Genomic DNA, 12,043 nt, shown 5'->3' with positions numbered 1-12,043 from the left:
ATGGCACAAGGGCAGTTTGCCTTAGACCTTTTCGGAGGGTATGCAGAGTGGGACATATGCCAAGGCCCTCAGTGTGCTACTATTTCACTTTGTAAGGCATCTTATTTTCTGGGAGGCTGCTCCCTTCAATTGGATTGCAAGACTCCTCTATATATGTGAGTATGTGTGACACAGTACTCAATTCATTTGATAAACGTGGTCTTGAGAAATGGCCCTGAGTGCATGTCCTGGTGTCATTTCCTATAAGAAATTGTTCCCGATTGTCTGTCGTTGCCCATGTGTGTCTCACTACAGGACAGATGTTGCTTCACAGTGCTATCTGCCAACCAGACTTGTGCTCACTGAGTGTGGAAACTCATTCCTTTATCTCTAGCACAGCACCTGGCACACAGTTGTGTTCAAAAATCTCTCTTAAGAGGCCATAAAAGTCCTCTGGGGATATCAGAGTAAGATCCCCATGTGTTTGATGGAGTCCTTGATGCCTAAAGCTCAGCTTCTCTGTACATTGGAGCCAAATCAAATCTTGGAGACAGAATTTGGGTGAAGTAGAAAAGGATAGCTTTATTATTACTATGCTAGGCAAAGGGGGACCCAGTGGCCTTCTGCCTCAAAACTATGTGTCCCTACTTGGAGAGGATAGTGAGAAGTTTTATGGTAATGGTTCAAAGAGGGAGTGATCAGCTTGTGGACATTCTTCTGACGGATTGGTGGACGGGTAAGTAGGAGTCAGCATTATCAACCTTCAGGTTCCAACTGGCCCAGGGTCTACATACTTGTGGACAGCATACCATTGTTCACAAATAACTTCTCCCACCTGAAGTGAGGTTTCAGTATCTGTGAAACAGCTCAAAGATATTGCTGTGTGTACCCTTTGATGGGGAATCGGGACCTTGCCCTGAGGCTGCACTGTTGGTTCTCTTGACTGTTTATTTCTCCCTGGTCTTGCATCTACTCCCTAATTAGCAACTGCTTAAATCTGCCCATTGGAACTCAGGGAGGGTCCTGAAGGCTAAATGAAGGCTATTTCCTATAATCAGTGAAATGGGGGACATGGAAGAGCTTTGTGCTCAGGAACCCCAAAGCGCCCTGCTCTATATTATCCTTGGACAGAAAGAGACCTCATGGGAGGGTGAAGTGGGCAGTTCTGGTTTGGTGCCTAGGGGGGTGTGGGCCTGAAGATCCAGGAGGCTGTGCCTCTTAGGTTTTTAAATTCTGATCCTAAATGCTGTATTTTTGTGTTTTCTGGGGAGTTGATCCTCCTGCCCGCTTCAAGTGGTCTGGGAATGACCACAGAGTGGTGGGTAGTCTGACCACTGTCTGTGGGAGCCAAGGCCTAGGGGGAAACGGGAGGACCCTGGAGCCTTGGTGAATTGGCCTAATGAGAGAATAGGGGCCATTCTGGGGTAAGCCGGGTCTTCTCTGTCTTCCAGTTTCCCTAAACAGTATAAATTTTGAGAACCTGGGACTGCTTCTGAGAGAGAATTGGATCACCAAGTCCTGGTCACTAGGCAAGTAAGGTAGTCTTTTTCCTAACGAAACAGGCAAAGAGCTGATCATAGAAGCCCATTGTTTCAGGTAATTCATGGTTTGGTATCTGGGCTCCTTTGAAGTAAAAAGAATCCAAAATATAAACCTTTCTTCTCATAATAGAATCCGCTTGTGTTATTTAAATCCCAGGGTTTTACATTACAATAGTCACCCATCAGGCTTGGAGAGAAATGGAACTTTCTTTGACAATACGGTGTGTGGTGTTCTTGCTGGCTTAAAATTAAACCTAATCAGGAGGTGTCACTGAAGGCTGTGCTGAGTAAATGATGGAGCATGAAATAAAATGATTTATACAACTTTCTTTTCCAATAGGCAGTGCTTTTTAATGTTTTTCTCCTTCTGAAAGAAGGCGTGGGTGTTGAAAGTGATTTTTGATGATGTTTTTCTTAAGTGGTCCAAGACCACAGCATTCTGAGAACTGCCCACCCCCACCCTGCTGCTTTCCCACGTGGTTGACTCTGGCTTGAACTTTCCCAATTTGCAAGCATTAGAATGTTCTGACAACCACAGAATTCTCAAATCTGGCCCATCACAATGGAAATAGGAGCCCAGCCTTTTGGGAATTACTGGGGATCTGAATTTAAAGTGGTGTGAGTCAAGGCTTGTTCCTGCTTATTGGGTTTATGTTTCAAGACCATTGTGTTAGGATTAAGTTGACTGGTTGTGATGTCCTCAGGATAGATAAATTAAAAAAAAAAAATCACTGCTTGTGAACGTGGTCCCCAGATAGGAATAGATGTGTTTGCACATGTGTGGACCCAGGGTCTGTGAGGGGATGTGTCGTTAGTGCAGGGCGAGGGTGAGGGGCAGAACGTGCTCTACCTTCCTACCTAAATATGTGCAAATTCAGCTCATCCAAAACGGATGGCATCTGCCTCCTTCCCACGTTTGTTCTTGTCTCGTTTATCTCAGTTACTGGTGGGTCCTCCCAGTATCCCAGGTTCAACTCTCAGTTCATATTCCCAAACCTTTTAAGAATTGCTGAAGCGTCTCAGTTGCTCTGCAGCCCGCATTTCTCCTCCCCTCCAGATCTTGTTGACAGAGCAGGAATGGTCTGGAGGCACCATCTGATCAAAGTCTTTCACTGCTTGAAATCCAGGCCAGCTTCCCATCCAACAAGGGGCTTTCCTAGCTTCGTTGCTCTTTATCTAAGTTCTGGCCAGGGACCTGACCACCTCGTGTTTTCCCGGTTCTTGGTCTTTGTGTTGTCCTCTGTTTTAGTCTGTCCCGGCTGCTGTAACGGAATACCACAAACTGAGTGGCTTATGCAACTGATTTATCTTCTTACAGTTCTGGAGGCTAGAAGTCCAGAGGCGAGGTGTTGGCAGGGTTGATTTCTCCTGAGGCTCTTTGACTGCTTTCTCTTTGTGTCTGTACGTGGTCTTCCATCTGTGTGTGTCTGTGTCCTCTTTATCGGAGGATGCCAATCATGTAGGATGAGGGTCTATCCTAAAGACCTCATTTTAACTTAAAGACCTTTAGTTAAGGGTCTTAAAGACCCCATCTCCAAATACAGTCCCATTCTGAAGTATTATACCAGGAGGTGTTTAGGATCTCAACATAGGGATTTTGGGGACCACAACTCAGCCCACAGTACCACTGTCCCGGGAAAGCAGTTTCCTCTATCTATCAAACACCTACATTTTCAAGACTTGTAATTTGAGTGTCTCATCTCCACAAAGTTTCCCTAACTCTGTGCATCATGGCTCTGCTACTTCACATGTCTCCAGGAGCCTCCCGCTTGAGCCAAGTCTTCGCACGTAGAGGCTGGCATGATGGCTGGATTTCTGCATTCTCCTCTTGGGGACATGAGGCCTGTGTAACTCCTGGGGTCTTGCTGTCCCCACTGCGAGTGGTCCCTTCTGATGGAGCAGTGCCCGGCGTGTATTACATGTAGCTACGTGTATAATTCATAAGAGAGGACTCATGTCACCCAGGGTGTGCTGCTCATTTGCAAGAATTACGAGCTTTGACAGAACTCCCTGTCGTGCAGGCCTCCTTGTCACATTGGTGGTAATTACTATTCCTTTTCTAATTACTTATCTTACCCACAATGGCCCCTTTCTGCTGCTGCAGAGGAGCCGCCCCTGTCCTCACGCAGAGGGAAGCTGGGTTACTGCCATCACTCTCCCGAGGCCTTCTTTCCCTTTTCTCCTGTTTGTCTCCCTTTCCCCTTTCTCTGGTTTTTGAACCATGCCCCCTTTAAGAAGCCAATTGATTTCTTTCTTTTTTTTTTTTTTTTTTAAAAAAACCTCGACTTATTTATTTGGCTATGCTGAGTCTTAGTTGTGGCACGCAGGATCATCAGTCTTCGTTGAGGGATGTAGGACCTAGTTCCCCAAGCAGGGGTCGAACCTGCGCCCCCTGCATTGGGAGTGCAGAGCCTTAGCCACTGGGCCACCGGGGAGGTCCCACCCCTTTGATTTTTAGAGCATTGTTCTGAAGGGCCAGACGACTGCACAGCTGGTCCTTCAGCCTCAGCATGCTGCACCTCCCTCAGAGCTGCCTGCCTTCACCTTGGGGAAGGCAGCCTCTCCCATGACAGCCTGCCCTGAGTCAGGTGGAGAAAAATAGCAAAGGGAACATCATATTTAAAGAATCTGAATGTGCTGAGTGGATGCTTTGGAAACCAAACCTCAGGCAAAAGGTCCTTGGTTCAGGCTTGTGACTGATGTGGCTTTGTGTGCTGTTAACAACCAGTAGATTGAAGACCCAACCAGGGTGTATTTTTGCCTGTCACCAGAGGATCTCTAACCCTTTAACTGTTTTAGTTTTAATGTCTGATTTTACTTGGGTTCCCCTCTAGAGTTGCTTTTCTTTGTCCCTTATCTTGTTGTTGTTGTTTAGTCACAAAGTAGCGTCCGACTCTTTTGCAACCCCGTGCACTGTAGCCTGCCAGGATTTCCCAGGCAAGCATACTGCAGTGGGTTACCATTTCTTCCTCCACGGCATCTTCTTGACACAGGGATCAAACCTGTGTCTCCTGCAATAGCAGGCAGAGTCTTTACCCTTATCACATTACTGGACTGAATTAAGGAAGGTTTCTGTTTCAGCTGCAATACTTAGCATTTTACATTCAAATGGCTGTAATACCTTTGGAGGGACCTGACTGATTTTGATGAAATCCTATCCATTATGAAAGGTGTTAACGTACATGTCAGGTTTTATTTAAATGTAGTCTGTGCCCTTGAAACAAAATGACAGAAGTGTCCAAAAGACCATTTTTTTTTCAGTAATGTATATGAGTTTCAGTGGAAACTGGTGCATTTTTATAAGGTATGGAGATCCTGTCCTGCCAGCATGGATTTCTGTGTAAAAGGAAGCTGTTGCTGTGTGCCCAGTGTTGGGTAAAAGAGATACAGGGTTGTTGGGCTTCAGTGACTGACTTCAGCCCTCCTTCTGATCATTGCAGTCCTCCACTATTGACCTCACTACCCCCGCCTCCTCCTATGCATGTCTCCTGTGTCCCCCTGAAGCTTGTACATATTTTCATATCTAGGCTTTCACCTTCGGCTTCTTTTCTGGCTTCTTTTGCATCTCTCTTTGGTTGCATGCCTTCAGGGACCTCCTTCCAGGCATTTCTGGTTTACTTGAGTCCTGAGGGCTGCTTCCTGCAACAGATTGAGCTCTTACTGAGTCCTTACTTGCTTGAAACTTACATTTTAGTTGGGGCAGGGGATGGAGGGCGTGGCCAAGTAAAGAGTTAACTGATGCCACCATGGGGAATGCTTAGGTCTCTCTGAGGACATCTAAAAGCATTCCACCTTGGGAGGAGGGGAGAGTATCAGGAAAGGCACGCTGAAGGAGGTATTATCTAGGTGAACTTGAAGAATCCACTCATTCATTCATTTGCTTTATGGAACCCTTGATGGGAGTAGGCGCTGTGCTGATGGTTGGCAAACAGCACTGAACGAAGCAGGCAGAGGCCTTATCCTCATGAAGCTTATGTTTTAGTGAGTCGAGAAGCCAAGTAAGGTGCTGTTGGGAAGTGGAGGGCATTTTAGGCGAGGGAACAGCATGGACCATGTCTAAATCCCAGGATAAATGAGTGTATTCAGGCACACAAGGAAGGCAGGGGCCAGATCACAAAGGGGTCTATGAACTCTGGAGTTTGAGCTTTGTTCTGAGGATGAGGGGTTGCCGCTGAATGGTTTTAGGTAGGAGAGTTGCAAGGTCATGCTTGTATTTTATTTAACTGTAGTCTTTCTGATCATCATTATTATTTTTTTACCGGCTGTCTTGGGTCTTCTTTGCTGTGTGCAGGCTTTTGTCTAGTTGCAGTGAGCAGGGGGCTACTCTTTGTTGCAGTGTGTGGGCTGCTCACTGAGGTGGCTTCTCTTGCTGCAGAGCTTGGGTGCTAGGGCGCTGCTGGCTTGGTAACTGTGACTTGCGGGCTCTAGAGAGTAGACTCAGTACTTGTGGTACACAGGCATAGTTGCTTTGGAGTAGCTGGGATCTTCCTGGTCCAGGGATCAAACTGGTGTCCCCTGCACTGGCAGGTGGATTTCTAACTTCTGTACCACCAGGGAAATCCCATGATTTTAGAAAGATCACTTTCATTGTCCTAGAGAGAGGGTAGGCTGGAGGTACAGTTTAGGAGATGAATTAGAAGGCTGTGCAACTTGCCTTGGGGCAGTGATAGTTTGAAAGACAAATAGATGCATCTGAGAGATTTGGGGAGGCCGTTTTTGACAGTATTTGAGTGGATCTGGAGGGTTGAGGCCTGGGAGACATGTAACTCACTGTGGGGTTTATTGATGGAATAATTGGGTAGATGGTGGTGGCAGTCTTGGAGATGAGGAAGTTGGAGGGGAACAGGGTTTTCAGGGTGGAGGAGATGAAGGGGAGAAGAAATTGGGACACATGGAGCTTGAGGTGCCTATGGAGACATCCAGGTCCAAGTGTCCGGGAGGCAGCTGAATACACAGATCTGGAGTTGAGAGCACAGTCTGGGTTGGAGGCTCATAGAACAATTGAAATAGGGGGGAGTGGCCAGCAGGGTCAAATGCTGCAGAGGAAAAGTTGAATGAGGCTTTGAAATAGTCGTCGGGCTTAGCCATAGAGAGGTAGGTAGTGACCTGGCAGGGGTGATTTGAGAGAATAGTAGGCTTTTCCGTCCACATGATGTCGTTTGAGCACTTCCCAGTCTCTGTGTCTCCATCAGCACCATGCTCGTTCTAGGCATGTTTGTATCTTTCCTACGCTTTTGCCGTAGTCTCCTGATTGTTCCACCAAAATAGTCTCTATGCTGCAGAGAGAGAGTGATCTTGTAAAGAGGAAAATCTGATTATGCCACTTCCTTGCTTAACATCTTTTAATGGTTTTATGCTGTAAGGATAAAGGCAAATCCCTTGCTGAGCAGCACAGGCCTCCCGCCTCCCTGGCACCTCATCCTGTGTCCCTCCCTCTCTTCTTGGGCAAAGCGGTTTCCTAAGCGCCTTGAGTGGTTGTGTCTTCTCTGGCCATCAGGACTCTGCGCACGCTCATTCTCTTGACTTGGAAGTCTCACTTCCCCTTCACCTAGTTCAATTCTACTTGCAGATTTCAGTTCCCTCTGCACTTTCTTTGGGGAGTCTCCTCTGACCTCCCTCACAGGGTCAAATCTCTCTTTTGGGTGTTGTCATAGCATCTGTCTTTCTTGGAATGTGGTGACAAGTTGCATTATGTTCCCAGTTCTTGCCCTCCCTATGTCCATGCTCTTTGGTATGTGGTTTTGCAATTTTTCCCCCAAGTATGTTCCCCTGACGCATTGAACTTGGGTGTGGTCATGTGTTACATAGGTGGAGTGAGAGTGTGCCTTAGAAGGCATTGCACATTCTGTCTGCATCTCTTGAGCTTTCACCATTGCCCATCCTGAGACTGAGCTTCACAACGTGGAGTGGACCTGAACCTGTTCAGTAGTCTGCAACCTGGAGTCCAGCCTAGCCTAGCTAACTTACACTAGATTTGCAGATAGATGAGAAGAGATGTGTTTTGGGGTAGTTTGTTAGGCAGACTTATCTTGATGATAGATAACTGATAAGATAGCAAGCACAGTTGCAATTATATATCTGTATATGCATATATGTTGTTTATATCTGTTTTCCCAGCTAAACCCTAGGTTTCGTAAGAGGGCAAATATTGGGTCTATTACTGTGTACTGTCTTTCCCAGCAATCCTGCATGGTGCCTGACACATGGTATGTACCCAGCACATATTTGTTAAGTGATTAAAAGTCTGTTCAACTCAAATATGTGGTTTATGTCTTTATCTTCCATGATGATCTTAAGAGTTTATTGGTTCTGGCTAAATTGGCCCACTGCCAAAGGTATCAGGATACATTTTTATATTCAGTTATAGTGTTTTGCTAACTTGAAACAAAATGACATCTTTTAGAAATATATGCTTCCTGTAATTAAAAAAAAAAAGGATAATGTTGGCTTAAGAGGTTATAGCGTGGGACTTTCCTGGTGGCTCAGAGGTAAAGAATCTGCCTGCCAGGGCAGGAGACATAGGTTCGATCCCTGATCCAGGAAGATCCTACATGCCTTCGAACAACTAAGCCTTTGTACCACGACTGCTGAGCCTGTACCTTGGAGCCCGGGAGCTGCAACTGCTGAAGCCCGCACAGCCTGGAGCTTGTGCTCTGCAACAAATGAAGCCACTGCAATGAGAAGCCTGCACACTGCAAGTAGAAAGGAGCTCCCACTTAGTGCAACTAGAGAAAGCCCATGCAGCAGTGAAGACCCAGGACAGCCAGAAATAAAGAAAAAGGTTATGGTGAATTGTGAGGGAAAATACATCATCTGCAGTCCCAAGGCAAAAGTGAGTATGTTAATCACATATTAAGATTTAATTTTTACCTAGATTGCTGTGTATAACCTTCATCATTCCAGTACAGTCGCTCAGTCATGTCCAACTCTTTGACTGTGGCACTCCAGGCTTCCCTGTTCATCACCAACTCCCGGAGCTGGCTCAGACTCACATCCATTGAGTCGGTGATGCCATCCAACCATCTCATCCTCTGTCACCCCCTTCTTCTCCTGCCTTAAATCTTTCCCAGCATCAGGGTCTTTTCCAATGAGTCAGGTCTTTGCATCAGGTGGCCAAAGTATTGGCGTTTCAGCTTCAGCATCAGTCCTTCCAATAAATATTCAGGACTGATTTCCTTTAGGATTGACTGGTTTGATCTCCTTGCAGTCCAAGAGACTCTCAAGAGTCCTCTCCAACACCGCAGTTCAAAAGCATCAATTCTTCAGCACTCAGCCTTCTTTATGGTCCAACTCTCACATCTGTACATGACTACTGGAAAAACCATAGCTTTGACTAGACGGACCTTTGTCAGCAGTGTAATGTCTCTGATTTTTAATATGCTGTCTGGGTTGGTCATAGCTTTTCTTCCAAGGAGCAAGCATCTTTTAATTTCATCGCTGCAGTCACCCTCTGCAGTGATTCTGGAACCCAAAAAAATAAAGTCTCTCACTGTTTCCATTGTTTCCCCATCTATTTGCCATGAAGTGATGGGACCAGATGCAATGATCTTAGTTTTCTGAAGGTTGACTTTTAAGCCAGCTTTTTAACTCTCCTCTTTCACTTTCCTCAAGAGGCTCTTTAGTTCCTCTTCACTTTCTGCCATAATGGTGGTGCCATCTGTGAATCTGAGGTTATTGATAGTTCTCCTGGAAATCTTGATTCCAGCTTGTGCTTCCTCCAGCCCAACATTTCTCATGATGTGTTTTGCATATAAGTTAAATAAGCAGGGTGGCAATATACAGTGTTGACATACACTTTTCCGCATTTGGAACCAGTCTGTTTTTCCATGTCCGGTTCTAACTGTTGCTTCTTGACACACATACAGATTTCTCAGGAAGCAGGTAAGGTGGTATTCCCTCCTCTTTAAGAATTTTCCATAGTTTGTTTTTATCTACACAGTCAAAGGCTTTGGTGTAGTTAATAAAGCAGAAGTAAATGTTTTTCTGGAACTCTCTTGCTTTTTCTATGATCCAACGGATGTTGGCAACTTGATCTCTGGTTCCTCTGCCTTTTCTAAATCCAGCTTGAACATCTGGGAGTTCTCGGTTCACATACTATTGAAGTCTGGCTCGGAAAATTTTGAACATTACTTTGCTAGCATGTGAGATGAGTGCAATTGTCTGGTAGCTTGAACATTCTTTGGTATTGCCTTTCTTTGGGATTAGAATGAAAACTGACTTTTTCCAGTCCTGTGGCCACTGCTGAGCTTTCCAAATTTGTTGGCATATGGAGTGTAGCACTTTCACAGCATCATCTGTTAGGATTTGGAATAGCTCAACTGGTATTCCATCACCTCCACTAACTTTGTTCATAGTGATGCTTCCTAAGGCCCACTTGACTTCACATTCTAGTAGGTCACTTTCATAGGTAAATTCTACATTAGAAACAGATTAAATCTTTAAGATTTGTTGTTGATTTAAGAGTTATTTTGACTGAGATGAGGTAAAACACCCATAGAATTTAATATCTAAGGAGGAAAAAGGCATCTTGTAATAGGGAATGAATACAGGGCTTGGATTCAGAGAGATACAATTTACTAGCAGTGATCATGAAAAATGGTTAATGTTTCTGATTTTTTTTCTCTATATTTTAATTTCATTTAAGTATAGTTGATTAACAGTATGAAAAGGCAAAAAGGTATGACACTGAAAGGTGAACTCCCCAGGTCAGAAAGTGCCCAATATGCTACTGGAGAAAAGTGAAGAAATAGCTCCAGAAGGAATGTAGAGGCTGAACCAAAGTGAAAACAGTGCCCAGATGTGGATGTGTCTGGTGGTGAAAGTAAACTCTGATGATATAAAGAACAGTATTGCATAGGAACCTAAAACGTTAGGTCCATGAAACAAGGTAAATCGGAAATTGTTTAACAGGAGATGTCAAGAGTGGACATTGACATTTTAGGAATCTGTGAACTAAAATGGACTAGAATGGGTGAATTTAATTCAGGTGACCATTATGTCTACTCCTGTGGGCAAGGATCGTTAGAAGAAATAGAGTAGCCCTCATAGTCAACAAAAGAGTCCAAAATGCAGTTCAGTTCAGTCGTTAAGTCATGTCCGACTCTCTGTGACCCCATGAACTGCAGCACACCAGGCCTCCCTGTCCATCACCAACTCCCGGAGTCCACCCAAACCCATGTCCATTGAGTCGGTGATGCCATCCAACCATCTCATCCTCTGTCATCCCCTTTTCCTCCTGCCCTCAGTCATTCCCAGCATCAGGGTCTTTTCCAATGAGTCAACTCTTTGCATGAGGTGGCCAAAGTATTGGAGTTTCAGCTTCAACATCAGTCCTTCCAATGAACACCCAGAACTGATCTCCTTTAGGATGAACTGGTTGGATCTCCTTGCAGTCCAAGGGACTCTCAAATGCAGTGGTTGGGTGCAATCTCAAAAACAACAGAATGATCTCTGTTCTTTTCCAAGGCAAACCATTCATTATCACAGTAATCCAAGTCTGTGCCTCAGCTACCAATGCCAAAGAAGCCGATGTTGAACTGTTCTATGAAGACCTACAAGACCTTCTAGAACTAACACCCAAAAAAAGATGTCCTCTTCATCATAGGGGACTGGAACGCAAAAGGAGGAAGTGAAGAGATACCTGGAGTAACAGGCAAGTGTGGCCTTGGAGTACAAAATGAAGTAGGGAAAAGGCTAACAGAGTTTTGCCAAGAGAATGCACTGGTCATAGCAAACACCATCTTCCAACAACACAAGAGATGACTCTACACATGGACATCACCAGATGGTCAGTACTGAAATCAGATTGAATATATTCTTTGCAGCCAAAGATGAAGAAGCTCTGTACAGTCAGCGAAAACAAGACTGAGAGCTGAATGTGGCTCAAATCATGAATTCCTTATTGAAAAATTCAGACTTAAATTGAAGAAAGTAGAGAAAACTAGTAGGCCATTCAGGTATGACCTAAATCAAATCCCTTATGATTATACAGTGGAAGTGAGAAATAGATTCAGGGGTTAGATCTGATAGACAGAGTGCCTGAAGAACTATGGACTGAGGTTCGTAACATTGTACAGGAGACAGTGATCAAAACCATCCCTAAGTGAAGGAAATGCAGAAAAGCAAAATAGTTGAGGAGGCCTTACAAATAGCTGAGAAAAGAGAATTGAAAGGCAAAGGAGAAAAGAACTCTGCGTCCGTCTGAATGCAGAGTTCCAAAGAATAGCAAGGAGAGATAAGAAAATCTTTCTCAGTGATCAATCAAAAAAAAAATGGAGGAAAACAATAGAATGGGAAAGCCTAGAGATCTCTTCAAGAAAATTAGAGATACCAAGGGAACATTTCATGCAAAGATAAGCACAATAAAGGACAGATATGGTATGGACCTAACAGAAGCAGAAGATATTAAGAAGAGATGGCAAGAATACACAGAAGAACTATACAAAAAAGATCTTCATGACCTAGATAACCATGATGGAGTGATCACTCACCTAGAGCCAGACATCCTGGAGTGCAAAGTCAAG

The 12,043-nt window shown here is 44.7% G+C and overlaps 1 non-coding gene across 1 annotated transcript; it reads right to left on the bottom strand.

The window, feature by feature from the left end:
- Window positions 1-3,882: 3,882 nt before the first annotated feature.
- TRNAG-CCC (transfer RNA glycine (anticodon CCC)) lies at window positions 3,883-3,955 on the bottom strand. The gene has a single exon. It is a non-coding gene; the product is annotated as a tRNA-Gly (tRNA).
- Between the last annotated feature and the right edge of the window lie 8,088 nt (window positions 3,956-12,043).

This window comes from Budorcas taxicolor, chromosome 5, assembly GCF_023091745.1.
Source record: "Budorcas taxicolor isolate Tak-1 chromosome 5, Takin1.1, whole genome shotgun sequence".
In the NCBI taxonomy this organism is placed as follows: domain Eukaryota; kingdom Metazoa; phylum Chordata; class Mammalia; order Artiodactyla; family Bovidae; genus Budorcas; species Budorcas taxicolor.
This window is presented reverse-complemented; position numbering and strand designations above follow the sequence as displayed.